The sequence below is a fragment of the Phodopus roborovskii genome, unplaced genomic scaffold (assembly GCF_943737965.1).
Source record: "Phodopus roborovskii unplaced genomic scaffold, PHOROB, whole genome shotgun sequence".
Classification (NCBI taxonomy): Eukaryota; Metazoa; Chordata; class Mammalia; order Rodentia; family Cricetidae; genus Phodopus; species Phodopus roborovskii.
Genome location: NW_026126636.1, coordinates 2,345,209 through 2,354,900, shown reverse-complemented (window position 1 = coordinate 2,354,900; position 9,692 = coordinate 2,345,209). Strand labels below are relative to the sequence as shown.

Below are 9,692 nucleotides of genomic sequence, written 5' to 3'. Positions count from 1 at the left end.
AGTCACCGTTGTAACATCAACAAGGCATCCATGGGCTTTGAGTGGTCACATTGTCAGAGCCTTGCCACACCTGACCTTGTAGGTGGACACACTTCTCAGAAGGTTGGAGGTTGAAGTGACCACAGCTAGTGTCCCCAAAGAGGCCCGGACACATCTTGGCAGTGAAGGGGAAGTGGGCCCAGAAGGATGGAGGGTCATTTTCAGAAAATTGGTCCCAACAGCCTGCACATTTCACTTGAGCTGCCCCATCAAGCTCCTTGTGTGATCTGTGACCTCATTGCCAATCTCCCGAAGTTCTCAAATGCTGGTATTTCTCTGGTTCCTCCACTCAGATCTGCTCTCTTTGCTTGCAATACTCTTTGCCATTTGGGTCTAGACTCTCTGATCACATGGCTCCCAAGGCTCTTGCTGTCACTGTATGGTGTCATGAGGTTGTATTTTTCTACAGCCCCCATCCCTGGGAGCCTCTCTCCTCTGTCAGAGTGTCAAATCTTCCTTAAGGCATCACATCTGCCTGTCTTGGTAGCTTTTTTTACCCAGTGCCTGGCCCATGGAAAGTGTACAATCAAATATCTCAGAGTATATTCTCCTAGCCTTATTCTTTGCTCACCCAGCCTGTCCAGCGGCTCAACCCGAGTCAGACCTCTTTACAGGCATGAAACACCCTCATGCCTTTGCCCAAGTGTTCGTGAAGCAGTGTCTCATCTGTATAGAGTTTTCCACTTGACTTCATTGGAGAGTTCTGGAGGTTCTGTTTCAGAAACCTATACTGGTGCCACTGACCTGCAGCCCCAGGTTCTCAGGACTCTGAGGCAGACATAGCTTCTGGGCTGTGTAACAAGGTCAAGACTAGCTTGGGCTGCACATTGCATTCAAGTCAGCCTGTGTGCAAGATTCTATCTCAAAAAGAGAAATGAACGTAGCTCAGACAGAGTGCATGTTTAGCATGTGTGGAGCCCTGGCTTCAACCCCAAGCTCCACAGTAAAGAAAAAGAAGCTAGAGAGATGGCTCAGTGGTTAAGAGTAGCAGCTGCTCTTGCAGAGGACCCGGGCTCAGTTCCCAGCACCTCACAACCTTCTGTAACTCTAGTTCCAAGGGATCAATGTCCTCTTCTGTCTTCCCCAGGCACTGCGTGCTCGTGATGCGCCTACACTCCCGCAGGTGAACATTCACACATAACATAAAAGATAAATGGTATCTTTTGAAAAAGTAAAAAAGTAAAAAGAATCAGTTCTCTCAGTCTCAGTCATATGCGCAGCCACACCCGATGTGACATTTGTCTTCTGAGCCCCTGGAGACTCAGATGTCCATTTCAAGTGCTGAAGGGGCACAGGCCAACCATATGTTAAGAAATGAGGGCTAGCTCAGTCATTCATCTTGCTCCTTGAATGACAGGGGTGATCCCAAGCCCTCAGCAGCTGAGCAGCTATTGGGGTGACATTAGTGCCCCGTGGTACCCTGCCCTCTTGGGAATGACCCAATCAGCAGATACCTACCCTGAATTTTCACAGTTCTTGATTGATATGGCTATGATGGTATCCAAATATTCCTCCTCCCTTCCTCCTTCCTTCCTTCCTTTTCCTTCCGATCTACAGACTACTCAGTTTGGTCTAGGTTCTACAGTAACCACGCAGCATGTGTCTCAGAGAGAGAGAGAGAGAGAGAGAGAGAGAGAGAGATCTTTGCTCATGAGAGGAGGGACAGGCTATGGAATTCTCAAATGCAGAATGCTCACAGGGTACCTTGTGCTTAGTAGTGGGGTACCTTGCACTTAGAAGGTGGGCTGCCCTATGTTTAGTAGTTGGGGTGCCTTGTGCTCGGCAGGTGGGTATTTCTGGCACGTGTCTCTTTTCTCAGCACAGTGACAAAATGCCCAACCAAAGCAACCCAGCAGAGAGAGAGGATTTATTTTGGCTCATGGCTTCAGGGGTCTTCACTCTACCATTTGCAGGGAAGGCATGGCAGAGAACCTGTCTGGTGGCGGGAATGTGTGGGCAAGGTTTGTTGGCTGAGACCAGGGAGCGGGAATCATGGCTGGGACTGTTACTGTGGTTGGAGCCTGAGCTTGGTGTTTCCAGGTTCTTGGTTTTTCAGCCAAGAACTGAAAATAAGGACTCAGGGAGACCTGTAAGACACAAAGTGCAGCCCAGATTAAAGAGGATGAGAGGGTGTCAGCATTGACAGAGGGTTATAGCATGGAGAGCACTCAAGTTCATCGACTATTGTTGGGGCTTCCTTTGTGGGGTTCAAGAAAAAGAGGCGCTGGTAACTACAGCTTGGGCAGGCCCCTTTTTGATGGATAGATTAGATCATTTATTTATTTTTCCTACTGTGCCTATTCCTTCCCACAATGCTTCTGATTTTAGTCATATGCATGTCCAGTTATGCATAGGCATAAGATGCTAAATTGGGGATTCTCCATAAAAGGTTACCAGAGGACATTGCTATGTCTTATTGCATATGCACCCACAACCAGCTCAGGCCGGATCGGGATGGTTCCTTCATTCTATGCTTCATACCTAGATACATTGGGAACACACTTGAAAAGAAACTCTAATTTTTACCAGGACTGGTGGGGAATTATACTATTGTTCAGATGGGGGAGTTTGTGTCCCCTTTTGCAGGTTGTGGGGATAGGAATGGGCTTTGGGCTCGCTAGGTGTGTTGTCTGGAGAAGGGTGTGTGTATACATACAGCTAAAGGCATTATTACAAAGGGGACATACAGGTAAAGGAATTATTACAAGGGGAATGCAGGTAAAGGAATTATTACAAGGGGGACATACAGATAAAGGTATTATTACAAGAGTGGTTATGCATAACCCCAAACTATCTCCTATGCAGGCTGATTTAGTACCAGGGGCTAGTATATCTTCAAGGGCCCTCCCCTAGTGGCCTACTTCCATGCATCATGCTATAAGTTTCACAGCCTTCAAAATAGTAGCCCAAGCCAGACATCAAGTTATCAAAACACAAGCCTGACGAGGAGGAGGGCACATCCCAGAGTTTAACAGTACACTGCAGCTAGGTGAATTTACTTTGACTGGAGAATACACACACCCACGTATGCACGTACACACACACACACACACACACACACACACACACACACAGTGCACTGGTTGTCCTGGAACTTGCTTTGTAGATTAGGCTGGCCTTGAACTCACAGATATTGGCCTGTCTCTGCCTCCCAAGTGCTAGAATTAAAGGCAAGCATCATCACCACCTGAAAGAGAACTCTTTTTTGATGGGAGTCTCCCTGTGTAGCTCTGGCTGACCTGGAACTCCCTCTGTAGACCAGGTTGACTGAGAACTCACAGAGGTCTGTCTGCTTCTGCCTCCCAAGTGCTGGGATTAAGGGTGGGCCAGCACACTGGCCCTGAAGCACAATATCCATTATCACAGTGATTTCCAAGTTAAATTTTGCTTTGAGATGTTCAAGAAGGAAATAGTAATTGAAGGGAATTCTACAGGGTGGGTATGCTACTGCCCTGCTCCTGGGAATGATACAACATATGAGAAGCATTATGCCAGTTGTCTTAGGCCTAGGGTGTACTTGGACTCCAGCTTTCTGAGAAAAAAGGATGTTGTGTGTCCATCACAGCCATTTCTGTACCCCTAACTCAGGAGGGTCTGGTGTCTGACCCCTTGCACATCCCAGACAGTAGCTGAGGTGGTCACCAAAGCCATTTTAGGATGTTCCACCCCACTGGCTTTATCTGCTGCAAATGTCTGCCTAGGAGATCATTTAAGCCTGTGACCCTATTTGGTTTGGGGTTATGCATATCCCCCTTGTAACAGTGCACTTAGCAGTCCAGAGTCCAGTTCCTCTGCCTGCATGTGTACACGCACACTGTTCTTTGAACAAATGCAAACAGCAACCTCAAAACCTACAGATGTACCAGAAAGCAGATGTTGGGTTCTCCAAACTCATACTCTTGGTATGCCCTCTGTACTGACTTTTGCATCCAGGTACCAGGAATCACCTGTCCTTCTTTCTCCAACATCCCTGAGAAGGAAGGTTCCATCTCTTGGAGCTGACACTGTCTAACATCCTGTGTGGTGGAGGCGACTGAATGGTCATGCCACAAAGTCAGACCTAAAGAATCATGAAGAAAGTAGCAGTGCTACAACTAAATGACTATTTCACATCCTCATTTACCAAGTGGTAGGAACTCAATCTAATCAATTCTGGGGAAGCATAGTTGGTGAGCTGCGGGAGTGGCTGATACCCAACACCGGGCCCAGTCAAGCACCTTGAATGCCGCTGCCCTGTCATTTTCCCATGGCGGCATGGTAGGTCTGTGTCTGGCGTCTCCCCATCGTGTGTACCTGTTTCCCCGGCTGCTGGTTACCCTGTGTTGCTCCACAGCTTCTGGGTGGGGCTGACCGGGATCTGGCTCTGTCAGCCTCCAGTGATCATTTCTTTTCTGAGGTTCCTTCTCAGCCTGGTGATTGCAGCAGGAGTTCTATGGGACAGTAGGAAGCCAGGTATGCGGTGAGATCCAGGTGTCTTGAGACACCCACAGGAGCTCATCCCTTGTGATGGTTTGATTGAGAAGCGTCCCTCACAGGCTCAGGTTCTTCAACTCTTGATCTCCAGTTGGTGGTTCTATTTAGAGAAGTTATGGGAGGTGCAGCCTTGAAAGAGGAAGTATGCCATCAGGGGAAGTCTAATGTTTATAGTCTCTCCCTACTTCCTGTTTACTCCCTCTGCTTCCAGGTTACTAGGGTTTAAAGATGTGAGCTCTCAACTATCTGCTCCTGCTGCTTGGAACCATACTTCCTTGCCATGATGAACTCATTTATGGATTTATTGTGTCTTTTATATCATGTTTCTTGATCCCATTCATTTACTACCTGTCCCTTCTCACCCATCCTCTGCCCCTGCACCATCCCCCACATAAAACAAAGTTTAAGAGAAAAAGAAAAAATATGGAATACTTGACGAATTTTCATGTCATCCTTGCACAGGGGCCATGCTAATCTTCCCTGTATCGCTCCAATTTTAGTGTCTGTACTGGGTACCAAGGGGATGGCAGAGTGGAGTATTACCGCATCCCTCCAGCCCTCAAACTGCTCCTATAAACAAAAATTACAAGATTATATTTTGCATCTAGCTAGATGGGTAGATGGTTGGGTAGGTGGACCAAGAGAAACAGGGACACAGCACAGATGTAAAGGCGAAGGGGAGAAGGGTTTACTCTGTTGGAGTTGGAACGCTGTGTGCCATCTGTGACCTCAACATTGAGAATGTAGGTCTGATCTTAGAGTTACTGCGAGCTCACTGTGAGCTCTCCCACCTCCGAGACTTGTTTCTCCTCTGCCTATCAGGCCTGAGTTTAACTACACTGGGGTCTGTGACCCCAGAGACCTCTAGAACTGGGTTGGTAACCTATTTGGGTGCCTAAAAGGAAACAGTGCTGGGCCCAAACGGTCTGTGGGTCCTCGAGTGGTCCTTGTTTTCTAGGAATTGGGTACATGAGGATTTTCCCGACCTTGACGGCCTGGGATTAACTACCTTGTGAAATTGCTATGGAGTAAAGGCCATTGAGAGCAGCAGGCACTGTGAGGAACCCACAGACGTGCTGTTCATGTGGGACTATTGCCATTGCATGTCCCAGATACCCAAAGACAGCCAAAAAGCTGGGGCTAGTCATGATACTCCAATTCCCACATCGCTTGACAAAATTCCAGAGGAAACAATCTAAAAGGGAATGGATTTAATTTGGCTTGTGTTTTCAGTCAGTGGATGGCTTCCCACGGGAAGCTAGGCTAAAAGATGATGGGAGTGCCACACACCTCAAGGTGGGCAGATAGGAGAAAGAGAGAGGGAAGGAGGGAAAGGAAGAGAGAAGATAGATAGATGATGGATAGGTAGGTAGGTAGGTAGGTAGGAACGAACACCAAACTTACTGCCTCCCTCTGAGTCTCCAGTCTGTTGGACATCCATTCAGAGTGGACCTTCCTCAGTTGCTACTTTATGTCCCAATCATCTGTGGAACTTCCCAAACAAACAGGCCCGGAAGTGTGTTTTACTAATGATCTTATTCAAAGGAAAATTACAATCAAGGCCAACTATTTTACTCATGTGATCCTACCTAAATGTCAAGTCCGCCGTCCGTCCATCCATCCATCCATCCATCCACCCACCCACCCATTCTATAAATATTTATAAAAGCCCCTGTGGCCAGATTGCTTACAAATACTTTTTATACTTCTAGGAGTTCCCGTTTGAAGTGGACCCACAAGCCAAGAAGGATACCTACCTTGGTTATAGTGCACAAGCCTCTCTTGGCTGAGAAGACAAGGTTCTTTTAAGGTCACCGCTCCATTCCAAGCTGGCGGCTGTCAGCCTGGCTTTGGGAATAACGTGGGCTCTCGCTTGGGATCCAGCAGGCAGTCAGAGCGCTGGATTTCTGGGTTTTGGAAGCATGTGCTCTGCCCATTGGGTTTGGAATACTTTCCTCCCGGCAGGGCCAAGTCTTTGCAAGGCAAAGAGGGTGGATTTAGCCAGCACCTTCTCCGAGCACCTGGCCAGGCAGCCCCTATGGAGTGGCCACCTCCTCGGCGGCAATAATTCATCACAGACGGGTTCATAGATGTACTTAAGAAAGAACGGATGATCTATTTTGTACACGCTCCTTAAAGGGATTCCATTTTAGCTCCAATTGTAGTTTTTACCTTTTTCAGGGGAATTTATTGACACAGTGCCTAGCTCAGCCTGAGTTACCCTTTTGTCTGCAAGCACACACAGCCGCGGCTTAATTTGTCATAGCCCTGGAGGTATCAGAACTAATGAGCTTTGTTTGAATAGACTTTTTCCAGTTCATCTAGCACACTTTGGGGTAATCACTCAGTTTCTGTTTGCTTCTGATTCGAGGCATTGTGGGAAATATAAGAAAATAATGGTTAAAAAAGCAGTATAAATTGGGAACAGCCACATTTTCTGTAAAGCCCCGAAGATGTGATTTTTTTAATTTCACCACTTATTGAAGTATTGAGAGTCCTCTAAGTACAACCATTACAATATAATATCGGGGGAGAATCTGATAAAATGCTATTTTTCAATTAGCTGGGAGTTTATACTTGGCCTTCTTTAAGCAGCTCATAGCTAACAAATCTTTAAACAATCTAACCTCTTCAGGTTGGGAAGTGGACAGATAATAACCACGAACGTAGAAGAGTGTGCCAGCACCGAGGCTTAATAAATCTATCACTGGTATTACATACAGGAGCGGTTTTTACTGGTCAGGCAATTGCATTTTCATTTAATAAAACAGCCCCCCTCACTGTCCTTTAGTCACACCACTAAGCAGGTGGGAGAAAGCTGAACCTGGGGCTCCTGGCTGCACAGGCCATGAGGGTGTGGCGTGGGGGCAGCTGATGATGACTTCCTTAAGCAGGCTGTGATCTGGGCTAGCAGGGTTCAGCCCTGCCTCTAGGGTAGGCTGGCGCGTTAATATCTGTAGGTTGAACCAACTGTGTTGGTTCCTAATGACCACAGTCAGGGTTTTACAGATGGCCGACGTCTGAGGCTGGCTGGTTTGGGAATAGTGCTGCCTTCTCTGGGCTCTGCTGAGTCCGCTGCACTGGTGCTGGCTGGAGGTTCACATGGTGTCCCCTGTCAGAGGGGCCCACTATTTCTTTTCCTTCCTTCCTCCTTCCTACCTTCCTTCCTCCTTTCTTCTCTCCCTCCCTCTCTTCTCGCCTCTATCTCCCTCCCTGCCTTTCCCCCTCCTTCCCTCCCTCCTTCATTCCCTTTCTTTCTTTGACAGAGTCTAGAAATGTAAGTTAAACTGACCTCAAACTTGTGGTCCTCCTGCCTCTTCCTCTCAAGTATTTGGATAACACACATATTGCACCATGCCTAGATCACATTAAAACTTTTTTTAAATTTTTATTTATTTTTTTGTATTTAATATTGCACTTAAGGCCTTGCACATGTTAAGCAGGTAATTCATGGCTGAGCCACTCCCCCAGCCCCTCACTGGGGGATTCTAGGAAGGTGCTCTATCACTGAGCCACACCCCCAACTCCTTACTGGGGGATGTAAGGTGTATGGTTTTTCATCTTTACAGGGGGATTCTAGGAAGGTGCTCTTCCACTGAGCCACACCCCCAGCTCCTCACTGGGGGATTCTAGGAAGGTACTTCACTGCTAAGTTAAGCGATATCCCCAGCCCACACCATCATTTTGCTCTGAATGGGGCAGAAATCATTAGCGTCATTTCCCAAGCAGGACCTTAGTCATGTGTACCTTGGTCGTAAGTGGCAGTTAAACGGCATGGCTTGCCTCTGGTACTCTTCCTCTTTATCCCACATCTGAACAGCTTTAGTGCTTTGCTTGTGAGGGTGGATACACATCACCACAAACAGCCACAGTGGAGCCCTGGCAGGCCCCGTGCATGCTGGGAACCCAGGCTGAGGTCTTTAGGGTAGTTGTTCTAGGGTAAGTGAGATCTGCTCTCCAGAGCCTGATCTCACACAAGTGAGGAGAGGCGTGGTGCCCAGGGAAGAATGGCCTGGAGGACAGGCGCCCCAGTGGAAGGGGAGGAGCGCTGAGGCTGAAAGCAGGGGTTCTTTGCCCCCCTCCCCAGCAGAGCCAAGCTTGTGGCTTTGTTCTCAAGGAACGTTTGTGAGTGACAGGAGACATCTGGAGTCTTCTTGAGAATCTGTCTGGAGGGAATGGAGTTGTCAGGTGAGATGGCATGTGGGTAATCCATGTGACCCCCAACCCTAGGGAGCCATGGAGGGTTCTGAGAGAATAAGGTCTCCTTTGCATCCAGTACCATGAATGTGGAAGCTCAGCATGGGAACGACCATTTAGAGGTGCAGGGGAGGAGAAATACGTCCTGGACTTGGCATTTCATCTGTGCGGTGAAGTGTCTGGAAGGATGTCTCAGCTGCTGTTGTGTGACAAGTCTCCCGAAAGTTCAGTGGCTTACGCACTGTGGTCCTGTGGCCAGCTGGGGAGTCTGTGGTCCAGGCCAGTTAGCTTTCCTTTGCTGGGCTAGATACCTGCAGTCAGCTGGCAGTAATGTCGGTCGGCAGTTATCTTGGCCTTACTTAGTGGTTCAGGCATTGCCCAGAAGTCAGCTGGGCACCTGGACCCTCGTCTGCAGGGACTGCCAGCCTGTCACGTGGGACAAGGAGTAGGTTGGCCAGTCACCACAGACTCTGCCTTTTGTTGCTTCAGACATTGGAGAGGCCTCTGCCTTCACTTCTTCTTTACCCCGACTCGCAGAAATTCTCCAGTGGTTGTTGTTATTATGGTAAGTATTTGTATAGCTTCTGTTTTAACACAAATATTCAGGGGGAAGTTCCATACCAGAAACACTCCTAATTTTCTTTTCAACACCAGTTCCAGTAACCATGTTAAAGGAGACAGACTGCACGCATCTGCTGGTCCCCAGGGCCAGCATCCTTCTGCCGTAGCTTAGGCTATTCACCTGAATTGTCTCTGTGGAGCCTCCAAACCACATTGCGAGACGTGTGTTGTTCTCCTTCTATTTTATGGCCACCAAGCCTGAGACCCAAGGAGGAGTTTGCCCAGTGTCAGGTGTGAGGCAGGGATTCCTGGGTAGGGATGACTTCCTTTTCCCTGTCCTACCCTCTTAGCATCCCTGGAAGTGGCCCATTATGACTGTTTTCTTTCCCAGCAAAACTCAGTTGTTGTTACAGTAACAACAT

General features: G+C 48.0%; 1 pseudogene; it reads right to left on the bottom strand.

The window, feature by feature from the left end:
• Positions 1–4,929: 4,929 nt before the first annotated feature.
• On the bottom strand, positions 4,930–5,028 carry LOC127239050 (uncharacterized; annotated as a pseudogene).
• Between the last annotated feature and the right edge of the window lie 4,664 nt (positions 5,029–9,692).